The sequence below is a fragment of the Coenobita brevimanus genome, chromosome 18 (assembly GCF_032717465.1).
Source record: "Coenobita brevimanus isolate Jiangsu-jjx chromosome 18, ASM3271746v2, whole genome shotgun sequence".
Classification (NCBI taxonomy): domain Eukaryota; kingdom Metazoa; phylum Arthropoda; class Malacostraca; order Decapoda; family Coenobitidae; genus Coenobita; species Coenobita brevimanus.
This window is the reverse complement of record NC_136971.1, coordinates 10,241,500-10,247,499: the sequence shown is the minus strand read 5'-3', so window position 1 is coordinate 10,247,499 and position 6,000 is coordinate 10,241,500. Positions and strand designations below refer to the sequence as shown.

Sequence of the window (6,000 nt, the reverse complement as noted above, 5' to 3'; positions counted from 1 at the left end):
TGCCTGGCTCACTCCTTGGGCAAACTGTAAAGTGGGGAAACACAGATGAAGATAGATGCTTGAACATAGAGAGAGCGATTGAGAGATAGACAGACGGACTGACATAAATACTGTAGATAGAAAGATAAAGACTGAGGAAAGTGTGAGAAAACGGTGGATGCAGAGTCGGGAAAATGGGTAATGGGAAAATATGAGAGTGAAAGGCATGGCGTAGATGTAAAGTATGAGAGAGAGAGAGAGAGAGAGAGAGAGAGAGAGAGAGAGAGAGAGAGAGAGAGAGAGAGAGAGAGAGAGATTGCCACTACGTGCGACCTGTAAAGGATAGAACTCAGTTAACCATAAAATGCGAAATAACCTCAAATGAAAGTTCCATCGTAAGACAAGATCCGTTCCTCCATGTTCTCATCTCACGTTCTCTCTCTTCCATTTCACGTTCTCTGCCTTCCGTTTCACGTTCTCTGCCTTCCATTTCACGTTCTCTGCCTTCCATTTCACGTTCTCTGCCTTCCATTTCACGTTCTCTGCCTTCCATTTCACGTTCTCTGCCTTCCATTTCACGTTCTCTGCCTTCCGTTTCACGTTCTCTGCCTTCCATTTCACGTTCTGTCTTCCAGTTTACGTTCCCTGTCTTCTATTTCCATCTTTCCGCTCATAATGTAATCCCTTTGACCTGGGAACGTTTGATTTACTTTATTCGTACTTGTACCAGACGATTTTATTCAGCTTAGGAGAGACTTTTTTTCCCCTACTGGAAGGGTTAGATACAGCTTTTATTAACCCCTTTGCTAGTGATCTCTCCTGTGCTGAATAAAATGGTCTGAAGGGAGCAAGGAAAGTGCAAATATGACCACATAACGATGTCTGTCAGCTGAAATATTCTAATACAGCTAACGCCAGACGATTTTATTCAGCTGAGAGAGAGAGAGAGAGAGAGAGAGAGAGAGAGAGAGAGTTCAACATGAAAATGATTATTAATACATGGCCTGAAATTATCCCAGTGAAAGTAGGAGCAGAAGAATAAGGTATGTAGAGTATTAAACATTACGTAACAGCAATTCGGCTGCAGAGACTTGAAATTTTTACAGAGCAGTGTCGGTAAATCATCATCATCATCATTATCATCTTCATCGCCATCATCATCATCATCATCACCATCATCATCATCATCATGCTCCTGTTTCCCACTACTATAAATGGGACGTGAGAGATCCAGTAACAGGGAAAGGAAAACACAAAATATGGACCAACTCCTCTGATTTCACGGTGAAATAAATAGATTAGCTGAGGAGGGTCAAAGTCGGGCAGAAAGTGTTTTATCATTTCAATAAAAAAAAATGTTCGTACATGGGCGTAACTCAACTCGCCACTCAATCTAGAACTGAAATAGGGACCCAAGAGTGACAGTAAATGGTTGTGTGTCATGTTTCGGGTGATGTCTGTTTGCCTCCCTTTTTTAGCTATGCACTTGAGGCTAGGAGCGTTTTGGTCAGGATATATTTAACTTCAGCAGTAAGGGGGCTTTTTAAAATTCTATGTTTGTAGCAGCCAGACGATCATATCAGACTTTCGGGAAGACTGTCGTTGTGAAGGCGATAATGCCCCTCCCCTCCCCCCGTTTTTTTTGTTTTTTTTTCCTAACCTCTCCAGTACCACGCGTCTTTCAAATGCTGGATAAAATGATCTTGAGATGTCATGAATAAAACAAGAAGGAACCTACGACTTACAGTTGGTCTGTGGGCCAAACCTTTGACCTTGCCTCGTGACTTTGACCCTCAACCAGTTTTTCGCAAAATCGAATCACTTCATAATTACCTGACCCTCAACTCATCCACTAAGTTAGATCTAATTCGGATCAAAACTGTTTGCCGCGTGACTGATATTTGACTCATTGTTCTCATAATAGGATCACTTTAACTCTGGTGACCCTGAGGTCTTCCACCCAATTTGGCCACAACCGCATCAACAATTATAAAGAGTCTAACTTTTGACTTTGTCTTCTGAGCATAACCTAAGACCGATTTTCCCAAACCTGATCATTCATCTTTGCCTTATGCTCTATCCTTTCACCAACAGCGACGACTACGATACTTTGATTTAAATACATTATAAGCAGATTGATATGATCTTGCCATATGATCTAGACCTTTGATGCATTGTTCTAATAATTACCTCATCCTTGTCTGATTCTCAGCCCTTCCACCAACATTGCTGTAAACTTAATAAAACTGTGATAGTTATAAAGTTCACATGTGCGCGCGGGTGCTATCTGAACTATATACAATAGTACACCCCGAACAAGTGTGATGATGCAACGAAACACGTCCTCGTACTGAAATAATTAAATGTTCGCCTCAAATTTTATGGTGTTGGTCAAAATCTGTTTGCATTTACAGTAAAACAATCGAAAATATTGATCGGTCTGTGTTGATGTATTTGTCTCAAGAGAAAGTGATTATTATCTGATAGGACAATGTGTTATCTGGTGTTGCGTTATCTACCGCCAGTGATGTAACATCCGCAGAAGTATTTTGCCTGTTATCAGTGATACCGTATTTATTGTTACGTAATCCGCAGAAGGTGTTGTTCACTCACTCATTAAGTAGAGTTTCTCCTAAGCTGAATTAAATCGTCTAGTGGTAGCTTATTTTAATTACTCGTATTATTAACCTCTTATGGTAGAAGGAGATCTAGCAATGTCATTTAGCTAACCTCAGACTATTAGTTTTAGCTTCAAGCTTTATTCTTCTTGAAATATTGATTTGTAAGTCACAGACAATAATAATAATAAAAAAAAATAAGTAACTACAGGAGGGCTATTGGATCGTGCTGGTGGCGGCAACATAAAAACGACTTCGGGATCGTGTTGTGCAGATGAAAATACCACGGGTGTCTGAGTTCCATGAGTCAACCAGATAGAAGTGCCTGTCTTTTTTTTTTTTTTTTTTTTCCGGGGTGGGTGAGGACATTAAACAGGGTCCAGTGGAGTGAGTGCGTCATGGACTGTCACCAAAAATTATAACACGTCAACCCTTCCAATCCGATGGAGTGTTTTAAATTACGTTTTAGCTGTCTCCAGACGTCTTTACTGTGATTAGGGAGGCTTTTCGAACTGAACGGGTTAGACATTGCCTTCCTTCCTTACTTCACAGCTAGTTCCCTTTAAAGTTGAGTGTATATAATTGTCTGGTGGTGACCTGATGGTAACAATAGGTCATCGGAGTGTGGGAACTAAAATGGAGTCAACTGAAAATACAGTACCAGAGCTGTCCCGACCAAGAGAGGGTTATTACACACATTCGTGAACCATAATGTCTACTCTCCCCCTACCCAATCCATGACTAAAAGAAAATTGATGTCAAAGTTTCCCACCGAATGAGGACGTTGTTGGTAGTTCAGATCTTTTCTATACTGCACGAACAACAGATATATATTCTAAGAGCGATAGGAGGCTTCGCAACATCGCTTCATAAGCGGATCATTTTGCATATTGCACCTTCGCATTCTCTTGCATGATATTGAAATAGTTTTAGTATCACGACAGTCTGCATCGGTAACACATAAGAGGAAATTGAGATATACTGAGCAAAGTAAATCTGTGACTGTTGTCTAATAAAGGAGGCGGCATCCATCCACACGAATTGGATGTAGCATTGGTATTTGCGAGTTGCATTTTAGGGAATGACTGAATCTTAACTAAAATTGATTGTTTGCCTTAGTGAACCTCATGTAGTCGATAGGCACTGCACTAAACCTTAGAATTTCACTGATCCTAGACATATGTATAGTTTCCAGGTTATGAACAGCGATTTGTAGATGGCTGGCAGGCTGGGCTACCCATAAATTCCTACAAGACCGAAATATTATATAACCTTGAGTGAGTGAGTGTGTGTTTGTGTGTGTGTGTGTGTGTGTGTGTGTGTGTGTGTGTGTGTGTGTGTGTAGCTTTCTATGCATGGTTTTAAGCACATGACGTAACGATCACATAAATGATTTCAAGGTGTGTGTGTGTGTGTGTGTGTGTGTGTGTGTGTGTGTGTGTGTGTGTGTGAGCAGTCTTACATGTATGTATTTAAGCATATGACGCAACAAGATCACGTATATGATATGGTGAAATGGAACAATGTATTCAAGGTGTGTGTGTGTGTGTGTGTGTGTGTGTGTGTGTGTGTGTGTGTGTGTGTGTGTGTGTGTGTGTGTGTGTGTGTGTGTGACATTCAGATTTCCATATACGTAGCCATCAATGTGTACATGCGTATATGCATACCGTAAGGCAGTAATAAAGACTCCTATTGTAAGTTTTATGTTGATTCGCATATGACTAATGTGTTACGTGGCATGCAGTGGGAGTTTATGAAGTCCATTTAGAAATATGGAAGTGTGCATATGCAAAGAAAGTATTAGTTAAACCTGAAATTAAAAGGAATCAGAACTGGAGCAGCGAGTGTTCAGGTGTTCTGGAGTACCCTGCCTCACCTCTTCCCAAATGTCATCTCCAGAGTCTCCAAGCCTCACAGAACCACGGGATCAGGAGTAATGAGGCTCGGATATACTCACCTCGAGACTCTTAACGTTAATTTTAAGAGATGCAATTTAAGAGGTTCAGATTTAGAGGGAAAACTATGGAAAATAAGGAGAATGGCTCGTGCGTTTGGCAGTGGAGTCTGAGCAGTGCCCAACCCCCCTAGGCAACCTGTGCTCTCATCTCTCAACATCCTTCACTATCCCTCACTCTCACGATCTTTGGGTGTGGGCATCACTATTTTGACCCATGGTGGAGAAAAACGAGCTGAGAGTTGTCAGATGAGCTGTACATAAACCAGTCTGTAGAAATAGTAATAGATTTGGTGATATCTGCACGGGGACTGTGAGACTGAAGACCTGGGCACCACCTCGAAGGCTGTGAGAGTTAGGGCACAGTTTGGCATCTTGAGAGTGTGGTGGTGGATGTTGCGCTTCAGTCAAGTGTTGGTCACTCTTGTGGGTAGAGCAGCGGGGCACGTCTCAGTCAGTGATGCGGCCTACCTAACCAAAAAAAAGGAATATAACTCAGCTAAAACGGAGTGAAATTTGTGAAGGGACGCGGACCGCCAAGGATGTAAGAGTGTCCGTCTTGCGTTGTTTTTCGGCCGAGATCTCAAGTCACGTTTGGTTCCTAGTAGGAGGCCCGCGTGTTGTTGTTGTGGTGGGGAGTAGTGAGTGCAAGGGGGGAAAGAAAGCTCGTGGAGGACCCTTTTTTTGAGCGCCAGCGAGCGATCCACACACAGACAGACGGACACACGGCAGCAGGTGAGTTGTGCTTCTTATCGTTGTTGTTGTTGTTGTTGTTATCTTGTTGGATCTTTGCAACTCTGACCCACTTGTTACCTTTGCTCTCGTTTTCAGTATTGCATCGTGATTTAACTCAGCCCCTTCAATCTGGCGACGTACTTTAAATTCAGATCATGCTACCTCCAGACGATTTTATTTGGCTGAGGGGACACTATATGAGTTGAAGGGGTTAGATATTAGCCTTAATTAGCCCCTTCACTACGAGAGGGCTTTCTTTAAGTTGCATAAAATCGCGTACGGATAGCCTGATTAAAATGAACAAAATTACCGATGCATTGATGTCTTTTTTTTAATCTTAGGAGGGTGAGACAGTGGAGGGATTCAAGACTGCTTATTATCCCCACTAGACCGAAAAAAGTCTCCCAAACCATAAAAATCGTCTGAAAGTACCAAGAAGAAAACAGAGGACGTTATCGAACTGAAGGGGTTTAAATGTCCTGAAGATCATCCCGGTGTCCTGTTACCTCAATTTTTTTTTTTTTTTAACTTCGTATCGTATGTCTTCTTCCATTGTTCTCGTTTCGTGATATTCAGTGCCTTCAATTTACCCATTTTCGTGTGTGTGTGTGTGTGTGTGTGTGTGTTTTACCCGCTCCGTGTTTTCTCCTGTTTACCATTTGTCTCGTTAATCTTCGTTTTTCATTTCGCTCACCTTCATTCGTTTATCTTTTC

General features: G+C 41.8%; 1 protein-coding gene across 1 annotated transcript in view; it reads left to right on the top strand.

The window, feature by feature from the left end:
• The first annotated feature begins 5,261 nt into the window (after window positions 1–5,261).
• LOC145391400 (protein N-terminal asparagine amidohydrolase-like) overlaps window positions 5,262–6,000 on the top strand; it is a 311,923-nt gene continuing 311,184 nt past the window's right edge. The window contains exon 1 of the mRNA XM_080266007.1: window positions 5,262–5,286. The gene's annotated coding sequence lies outside the window, so the exon portion shown is untranslated. The remainder of the gene's footprint in view (window positions 5,287–6,000) is intronic.